This window comes from Rana temporaria, chromosome 5, assembly GCF_905171775.1.
Source record: "Rana temporaria chromosome 5, aRanTem1.1, whole genome shotgun sequence".
In the NCBI taxonomy this organism is placed as follows: Eukaryota; Metazoa; Chordata; class Amphibia; order Anura; family Ranidae; genus Rana; species Rana temporaria.
The window spans coordinates 402,033,989-402,044,212 of record NC_053493.1 but is presented as its reverse complement, the minus strand read 5'-3'; the positions used below and the strand labels follow the sequence as shown (position 1 = coordinate 402,044,212).

Sequence of the window (10,224 nt, the reverse complement as noted above, 5' to 3'; positions counted from 1 at the left end):
ATGACTGGTATAGACCTGGCACTATGAGAGAATAGGAGAATACCATAACTGGTATAGACCGGTCACTACAAGATAATTGGGGAATACCATAACTGGTATAGACCGGGCACTATAAGATAATGGGGGAATACCATGACTGGTATAGACCGAGCACTATAAGATAATGGAGGAATATCATGACTGGTATAGACCGGTCACTACGAGATAATTGGGGAATACCATGACTGGTATAGACCGGGCACTATAAGATAATGGAGGAATATCATGACTGGTATAGACCGGGCACTATGAGATAATAGGGGAATACCATGACTGGTATAGACCGGGCACTATGAGATAATGGGGGGAATACCATGACTGGTATAGACCGGGCACTATGAGATAATGGGGGGAATACCATGACTGGTATAGACCGGGCACTATGAGATAATGGGGGGGATACCATGACTGGTATAGACCGGGCACTATGAGATAATGGGGGGAATACCATGACTGGTATAGACCGGGCACTATGAGATAATGGGGGGAATACCATGACTGGTATAGACCGGGCACTATGAGATAATAGGGGAATACCATGACTGGTATAGACCGGGCACTATGAGATAATGGGGGGGATACCATGACTGGTATAGACCGGGCACTATGAGAGAATAGGGGAATACCATAACTGGTATAGACCGGTCACTACGAGATAATTGGGGAATACCATGACTGGTATAGACCGGGCACTATAAGATAATGGAGGAATATCATGACTGGTATAGACCGGGCACTATGAGATAATAGGGGAATACCATGACTGGTATAGACCGGGCACTATGAGATAATGGGGGGAATACCATGACTGGTATAGACCGGGCACTATGAGATAATGGGGGGGATACCATGACTGGTATAGACCGGGCACTATGAGAGAATAGGGGAATACCATAACTGGTATAGACCGGTCACTACGAGATAATTGGGGAGAATACCATGACTGGTATAGACCGGGCACTATGAGATAATAGGGGAATACCATGACTGGTATAGACCTGGCACTATGAGATAATGGGGGAATACCATGACTGGTATAGACCGGGCACTATGAGATAATGGGGGAATACCATGACTGGTATAGACCGGGCACTATGAGATAATGGGGGAATGCCATGACTGGTATAGACCGGGCACTATGAGATAATGGAGGAATATCATGACTGGTATAGACCGGGCACTATGAGATAATAGGGGAATACCATGACTGGTATAGACCGGTCACTACGAGATAATTGGGGAATACCATGACTGGTATAGACCGGGCACTATAAGATAATGGGGGAATACCATGACTGGTATAGACCGAGCACTATAAGATAATGGAGGAATATCATGACTGGTATAGACCGGGCACTATGAGATAATAGGGGAATACCATGACTGGTATAGACCGGGCACTATGAGATAATGGGGGGGGGGGGTACCATGACTGGTATAGACCAGGACTACAGGGCTCATAGATTAGGGTTTACAGGGCTCATAGATGAGAGTGTAGGGTGTACAGGGCTCATAGATTAGGGTGTACATATCTCATAGATTGGGGTGTACAGGGCTCATAGATTAGGGTGTACATATCTCATAGATTGGGGTGTACAGGGCTCATAGATTGGGGTGTACAGGGCTCATAGATTGGGGTGTACAGGGCTCATAGATTGGGGTGTACAGGGCTCATAGATTGGGGTGTACAGGGCTCATAGATTGGGGTGTACAGGGCTCATAGATTAGGGTGTACTGGGCTCATAGATTGGGGTGTACAGGGCTCAACGATTGGGGTGTACAGGGCTCATAGATGAGGGTGTAGGGTGTACATAGATGAGGGTGTAGGGTGTACATAGATTATGGTGTAGGGTGTACATAGATGAGGGTGTAGGGTGTACATAGATGAGGGTGTACATAGATGAGGGTGAAGGGTGTACATAGATGAGGGTGAAGGGTGTACATAGATGAGGGTGAAGGGTGTACATAGATGAGGGTGTAGGGTGTACATAGATGAGGGTGTAGGGTGTACATAGATGAGGGTGAAGGGTGTACATAGATGAGGGTGCACATAGATGAGGGTGTAGGGTGTACATAGATGAGGGTGTACATAGATGAGGGTGTAGGGTGTACATAGATGAGGGTGTAGGGTGTACATAGATGAGGGTGTACATAGATGAGGGTGAAGGGTGTACATAGATGAGGGTGAAGGGTGTATATAGATGAGGGTGCACATAGATGAGGGTGTAGGGTGTACATAGATGAGGGTGCACATAGATGAGGGTGTAGGGTGTACATAGATGAGGGTGCACATAGATGAGGGTGTACATAGATGAGGGTGTACATAGATGAGGGTGTACATAGATGAGGGTGTAGGGTGTACATAGATGAGGGTGTACATAGATGAGGGTGTAGGGTGTACATAGATGAGGGTGTACATAGATGAGGGTGCACATAGATGAGGGTGTAGGGTGTACATAGATGAGGGTGTACATAGATGAGGGTGTACATAGATGAGGGTGTACATAGATGAGGGTGTACATAGATGAGGGTGTAGGGGTTGGCAGGATAGTCTGGGCGTGGTCTGAGATAGAGGGCGGCGCCCATAGTATGCATTGCATAGATCGGCAGGCTGGGGACAGTCAGGATATCACAGTCCGGCTTGTGCTGCCAGTTTGGACCCCCCTACCCCCTACCAGGGACGGACGGTCAGTGTGGATTTTTTTTTCGGACAGCCCTAGTTGGACTTGTTGACAGCTTGGCACCGTAGACGTGCCTGGCACGCTGCCCAGGGGGAGGCAGGACTGGTACCTTCTGATTGATCCCATCACTACACAAAGTGCCTTGATCCCTCCGTGCCCTGCACATTAGCTGGCGCAGCCCGGGGACGCCGCTGTGAAGACCGGAGATTCTCCGACACGAACGGTGAGCCTAGAACTTTTCTTCCGCTGAGTAGTTGGCATGTGGGCATGTAAACACATGCGGCTACGCTGGGTGCCGCTCTGCTGGGCACAGCACTGCCACCCCCCTCCTGGAATTGTGTTCAGGGTGTTATATAGCCGAGCCGACAATCAGATCAGACGGCGACGTACAAAAGGGTAACAATGTAACGGGCTCTGTGGGCACTGCCAGTCCGTATGATTAGAGGGGTATTAGAGGGGTATTAGGAGAGATCCCAGCACCGGCGCCCCCCTCCCCTCCCTCCCCCCGGATTAAACTCTGCAGACTGAAAGAAAGAATGTTTATTTTCTTTACTATATCACTGACATAGGCTGTAGTGTGGTATGGAGTACGCAGAGTTCTTTGTTACTGTGGCCACAAGAGCTTACAATCTAACGTCAGTCTCTTCTACAATCTAACATCAAGGCTCCTCTTCTCCCAAATTCCTAAAGGCTGCATGAAAGATTGTTTATTTCCTCTACTGTATCACCAACATAGGCTGTAGTGTGGTATGGAGTATGTAGAGTTCTTTTGTTACTGTGGCCACAAGAGCTTACAATCTAATGTCAGTCTCCGTTGCTTATATCTCAGTACTGGCACCCCTCCTATATTAACCCAGAAAGTGTGTTTATTTCCGTTACTCTATCACTGATATATTGTGCTGTGTTATGGAGTACAGAAACGACTTTTCTTCCTGTGGCCACAAGAGCTTACACTCTAATGTCAGTCTCTTCTACAATCTAACGTCAAGGCTCCGCTTTTCCCAGATTAACCCCCAAAGGGCTGCACGAAAGATTGTTTATTTCCTTTCCTATATCACTGACATATGCTGTAGCGTGGTATGGAGTATGTAGAGTTCTTTGTTACTGTGGCCACAAGAGCTTACAATCTAACGCCAGTCTCTTCTACAATCTAACAAGACTCCTCTTCTCCCAGATTCCTAAAGGCTGCATGAAAGATTGTTTGTTATACTGTATCACCAACATAGGCTGTAGTGTGGTATGGAGTATGTAGAGTTCTTTGTTACTGTGGCCAGAAGAGCTTACAATCTAATGTCGGTCTCTGTTACATATTTCTCAGTCCATGTACCCCTCCGCCTAGGTTAACTCCGAAAGTTTTTTTTATTTTCTTTACTATAGCGCTGACATAGGCTGTAGCGTGGTATGGAGTACGCAGAGTTCTTTGTTTCTCTGGCCACAAGAGCTTACAATCTAACGCCAGTCTCTGTTACATATCTCTCAATCCAGGCACCCCTCCTCCCAGGTTAACTCAGAAAGTGTGTTTATTTTCTTTACTATGTCACCAATATATGCTGTAGTGTGGTATGGAGTATGTAGAGTTCTTTTGTTACTGTGGCCAAAAGAGCTTACAATCTAACGCCGGTCTCTGTTACATATTTCTCAGTCCAGGCACCCCTCCTCCCAGGTTAACTCAGAAAGTGTGTTTATTTTCTTTACTATAGCGCTGACATATGCTGTAGTGTGGTATGGAGTATGTAGAGTTCTTTTGTTACTGTGGCCACAAGAGCTTACAATCTAACGCCAGTCTCTGTTACATATCCATCCCTCAATCCAGGCACCCCTCCTCCCAGGTTAACTCAGAAAGTTTTTTTTTTATTTTCTTTACTATATCACTGACATAGGCTGTAGCGTGGTAGATTGTAAGCTCTTGTGGCCACAGTAAGAAAGAACTCTACGTTCTTTGTTACTGTGGGCACAAGAGCTTACAATCTAACGCCAGTCTCTTCTACAATCTAACATCAAGACTCCTCTTCTCCCAGATTCCTAAAGGCTGCATGAAAGATTGTGTGTTTATTTCCTTTACTGTATCATCAACATAGGCTGTAGCGTGGTATGGAGTATGTAGAGTTCTTTTGTTACTGTGGCCACAAGAGCTTACAATCTAATGTCAGTCTCCGTTGCTTATATCTCAGTACTGGCACCCCTCCTATATTAACCCAGAAAGTGTGTTTTCCGTTACTCTATCACTGATATATTGTGCTGTGTTATGGAGTGCAGAAACTACTTTTCTTCCCATGGCCACAAGAGCTTACAATCTAATGTCAGTCTCTTCTGCAATCTAACGTCAAGGCTCCGCTTTTCCCAGATTAACCCCCAAAGGGCTGCACGGAAGATTGTTTATTTCCTTTCCTATATCGCTGACATAGGCTGTAGCGTGGTATGGAGTATGTAGAGTTCTTTTGTTACTGTGGCCACAAGAGCTTACAATCTAACGCCAGTCTCTTCTACAATCTAACATCAAGACTCCTCTTCTCCCAGATTCCTAAAGGCTGCATGAAAGATTGTTTGTTTATTTCCTTTACATCAGGGTTTGACAAATTTGCTTGGAACCTAGGAGCCAGCTAAAAAAGTTAGGAGCCAGAAAACGCACCCCCGTCCCGACGAGCTTGCACGCAGAAGTGAACACATACGTGAGCAGCGCCCGCATATGTAAACGGTGTTCAAACCACACATGTGAGGTATCGCCGCGATTGGTAGAGCGAGAGCAATAATTCTAGCCCTAGACCTCTTCTGTAACTCAAAACATGCAACCTGTAGATTTTTTTAAACGTCGCCTATGAAGATTTTAAAGGGTAAAAGTTTGTTGGCATTCCACGAGCGGACGCAATTTTGAAGCGTGACATGTTGGGTATGAATTTACTCGGCGTAACCATATCTTTCATAATATTAAAAAAAAAATGGGGATAACTTTACTGATGTCTTATTTTTTAATTTAAAAAAGTGTAATTTTTCCCCCAAAAAAGTGCGCTTGTAAGACCGCTGCGCAAATACGGCGTGACAGAAAGTATTGCAATGATCGCCATTTTATTCTCTAGGGTGTTAGGATAAATATATATATATAATGTTTGGGGGTTCTAATTAGAGGGAAGGAGATGGCAGTGAAAATATTGAAAAATGACATGAGAATTGCTGTTTAACTTGTAATGCTTAACTTGTAATACCAACGGCCACCACCAGATGGCGCCAGCTCACACAAGAAAGAGCTGGGGACTCCAAGCCAAGTCGCCAGGAGGCTATTTCTAGTCGCCATGGCGACCTGGCGACCGGGATTTGTCGAGCCCTGCTTTACTGTATCACCAACATAGGCTGTAGCGTGGTATGGAGTATGTAGAGTTCTTTTGTTACTGTGACCACAAGAGCTTACAATCTAACATTGGTCTCCGTTGCTTATATCTCAGTACTGGCACCCCTCCTATATTAACCCAGAAAGTGTGTTTATTTCCTTTACTCTATCACTGATATATTGTGCTGTGGTATGGAGTACAGAAACGACTTTTCTTCCCGTGGCCACAAGAGCTTACAATCTAATGTCAGTCTCTTCTGCAATCTAACGTCAAGGCTCCGCTTTTCCCGGATTAACCCCCAAAGGGCTGCACGAAAGATTGTTTACTATATCACTGACATATGCTGTAGTGTGTTATGGAGTACAAAAGTTACTTTTCTTCCTGTGGCCGCAAGAGCTTACAATCTAATGTCAGTTCCAGTTGCACGTATCTCAGCGCTTGCATCCCTCCTCCCAGATTAACCTCCACAGGCTGCAATAAAGCTTGTTTATGTCTTTTACTACGACACTGACATATTGTGTGGCATGTTATAGAGCAGATAGGAGTGTTTTCTTCCTGTGGGCACAGGAGCTTGCAATCTACTGTCTGCATCTGTTGCAGGGATCCAAAACTTGCTCCCTCTCTCCCATCTTTCCAGATTAACCTCCACAGGCTGCAAGAAAAATTGCTTATTTCCTTTACTATATCACTGACATAGTGTGTAGCGTCTTATAGAGTACTTGGAGCTCTTTCCTGCCTGTAGCCACAGGAGCTTGCAATCTAATGTCAGTCTCCCTTGCATGTAGCTCAGTACTGGCTCCCCTCCTTCCCAGCTTAACCTCTAAAAGCTGCATGAAAGTTTATTTATTTCCTTTGCTGTAGCGCTGACCAGGGCCCGATACAAGTACCACTAGGCAAAGTTGGCAGCCGCCTAGGGCGCACTGCTGCCTAGGGCGCCCGGCCACTGGTGTTCCTACTCTCTTCTCTCTGCAGCAAGCAACTAAGTCTCAGCATCAGCAGGCAGACACCGCTCCGTTAGCACATAGTGTCAGAGGCGCAGCGGAGGAATGTGTCTGTGTCCTGACTCCAGAATGAATGGAAGCAAGCAAACATTCATTGATGGGTACTGGGGAGGCTGCATTCGATGGGCGCTGGTGAGGCTGCATTCGATGGGCTCTGGTGAGGCTGCATTTGATGGGCACTGGTGAGGCTGCATTTGATGGGTACTGGGGAGTCTGCATTCGACAGTCGCTGGGGAGGCTGCATTCAATGGGCGCTGGTGAGGCTGCATTTGATGGGCGCTGGTGATGCTGCATTTGATGGGTGCTGGCGAGGCTGCATTCGATGGACGCTGGTGAGGCTGCATTCGATGGGCGCTGGTGAGGCTGCATTTGATGGGCGCTGGTAAGGCTGCATTCGATGGGCGCTGGGGAGGCTGCATTCGATGGGCGCTGGTGAGGCTGCATTTGATAGACGCTGGTGATGCTGCATTTGATGGGTGCTGGCGAGGCTGCATTCGATGGACGCTGGTGAGGCTGCATTCGATGGGCGCTGGTGAGGCTGCATTTGATGGGCGCTGGTAAGGCTGCATTCGATGGGCGCTGGGGAGGCTGCATTCGATGGGCGCTGGTGAGGCTGCATTTGATAGACGCTGGTGAGGCTGCATTTGATGGGCACTGGTGAGGCTGCATTTGATGGGCGCTGGTGAGGCTGCATTCGATGGGGGCTGGTAAGGGTGCATTTGATGGGCTCTGGTAAGGCTGCATTCGATGGGCACTGGTGAGGCTGCATTCGATGGGCTCTGGTGAGGTTGCATTTGATGGGCGCTGGTGAGGCTGCATTCGATGGGCTCTGGTGAGGCTGCATTTGATGGGTACTGGTGAGGCTGCATCGATGGGCGCTGGTGAGGCTGCATTCGATGGGGGCTGGTAAGGGTGCATTTGATGGGCGCTGGTAAGGCTGCATTTGATGGGCGCTGGTGAGGCTGCATTCGATGGGCGCTGGTGAGGCTGCATTCGATGGGCGCTGGTGAGGCTGCATTTGATGGGCACTGGTAAGGCTGCATTCGATGGGCACTGGTGAGGCTGCATTTGATGGGCGCTGGGGAGGCTGCATTCGATGGGCGCTGGTGAGGCTGCATTCGATGGGCGCTGGTGAGGCTGCATTTGATGGGCACTGGTAAGGCTGCATTCGATGGGCACTGGTGAGGCTGCATTTGATGGGCGCTGGGGAGGCTGCATTCGATGGGCGCTGGTGAGGCTGCATTTGATGGGCGCTGGTGAGGCTGCATTTGATGGGCGCTGGTGAGGCTGCATTTGATGGGCGCTGGTAAGGCTGCATTCGATGGGCTCTGGTAAGGCTGCATTCGATGGGCACTGGTGAGGCTGCATTCGATGGGCTCTGGTAAGGCTGCATTCGATGGGCGCTGGTGAGGCTGCATTCGATGGGCTCTGGTAAGGCTGCATTCGATAGGCACTGGGGAGGCTGCATTTGATGGGCACTTCATTAAAAAGGTGGGATATACATGGGCAGGGCAAAGAGGGCGAAGTCCCACCATCCTTGTGCTGTGCTGACTTTCTCCTGGGGCTGTACCCCTGCTGATCTCATTATGAGGGGCTCCCACCATTTCTGTGCTGTGCTGACTTCCTCCTGGGCTGTACCCCTGCTGTGCTCATTATGAGGGGCTCCCACCATCCCTGTGCTGATCTCATTATGAGGGGCTCCCACCATTTCTGTGCTGTGCTGACTTCCTCCTGGGCTGTACCCCTGCTGTGCTCATTATGAGGGGCTCCCACCATTTCTGTGCTGTGCTGACTTCCTTGATTTTTAACTTCATCATAACAAATAATCGTAATTATAATGACAATGATAAAACTACATTAATAAACATTCTTATTTTTTCCGATTCTGAATCTTTCCCACTGACTACCAGTCCCCGTCTCTCACTCCCATATTAAAAAGGGTAATTTTCCCAACCCTCACCCAGCAGCAGAAGAAGACCTCTGATTGGTCAACAAAAGCCCAGTCACGTTTCCGTTGTAACGGAATTTGGATCCGAAATTTGTCAACGAAATGTCGTATTTCGTATACAATTCGGAAGCGCAGCAAGTTGGATTTCGGATGCTTCCGAATGTACCGTATTTATCGCGGTATAACGCGCACCCCTAAAGTTGCCCCGAATCCTGTGGAAAAAAAGTTGTTTTTGTACTTACAGTTCTGGTGTCTTGCGCGGCGGCCTCGTCGGGTCCGGCGTCCGTCTGCGGCTTCGGGTGTCCTCTTCGTCGGGTCCGGCGTCCTTCTGCGGCTTCGGGTGTCCTCTTCGTCGGGTCCGGCGTCCTTCTGCGGCGTCCTCCCCGCTCGTTTCCCGCGCCGAGTTTGAATACTGCGCCGACATATACAGAGCACAGTACACTCGTGTATTGTCGCCAATGCTCGGCAACTCTCGCGCTGACGTACTGTATGTCCAGGACGTGAGCGCGGAAGGAGCCGAGACTGCCCGACTATACCCGAGTGTACTGCGCTCGGTATATGTCGGCGCAGTATTCAAAACTCGGCGCGGGAAAGTGGGTATCGGCGTATACCGCGCACCCACGATTTGCCCTGCGAACCGATTTGCCCTACGAACCGCCCATGTCTACTCTGGATTTTGCTGGATTTGTGGATGGACATTTTATGGTTACACAACCAATCACATTGCTAGAATCTTTTTATATGGACTATAAACTGAAGGACTTATGAATAAATGGTTGTGGAACGAATCATTGGAGTTTCCATTACTTCTTATGGGGAAATTCGCTTTGATATACAAGTGCTTTGGATTACAAGCATGTTTCTGGAACGCATTATGCTCGCAATCCAAGGTTTTACTGTATTTCCTTTTCTATAGTATTGACTTATTGTGTAGCGTGTTGTGAGTAGGGTTGCAACATCATCCCTTTATTCCATTACGCAATTAATTACAATTCTGCGTCTGATTAAGGCGGTAATTAAACTCACTTGGTGCCGTATCTGCATTAAATCATCCTCAGAACCCGTGTATAATTAATGTGTCCTGGATTAAAGGGGTGACGTGGCAACCCTAGTTGGGAAATATGTTCTGTTCTTTATCTTGCCACAAGAGCTTACAATCTGCGGGGCGTGGGCACAAGAGCTTACAATCTGCGGGGCGTGGGCGCTAGGGATGAGCTTACAATCTAATGTTG

The 10,224-nt window shown here is 48.1% G+C and overlaps 1 protein-coding gene across 1 annotated transcript in view; it reads left to right on the top strand.

Annotated features, from left to right (window-relative positions):
• The first annotated feature begins 2,627 nt into the window (after positions 1–2,627).
• Positions 2,628–10,224, top strand: part of ST3GAL1 (ST3 beta-galactoside alpha-2,3-sialyltransferase 1) — a 213,024-nt gene continuing 205,427 nt past the window's right edge. Inside the window, exon 1 of the mRNA XM_040354996.1 lies at positions 2,628–2,943. The gene's annotated coding sequence lies outside the window, so the exon portion shown is untranslated. The remainder of the gene's footprint in view (positions 2,944–10,224) is intronic.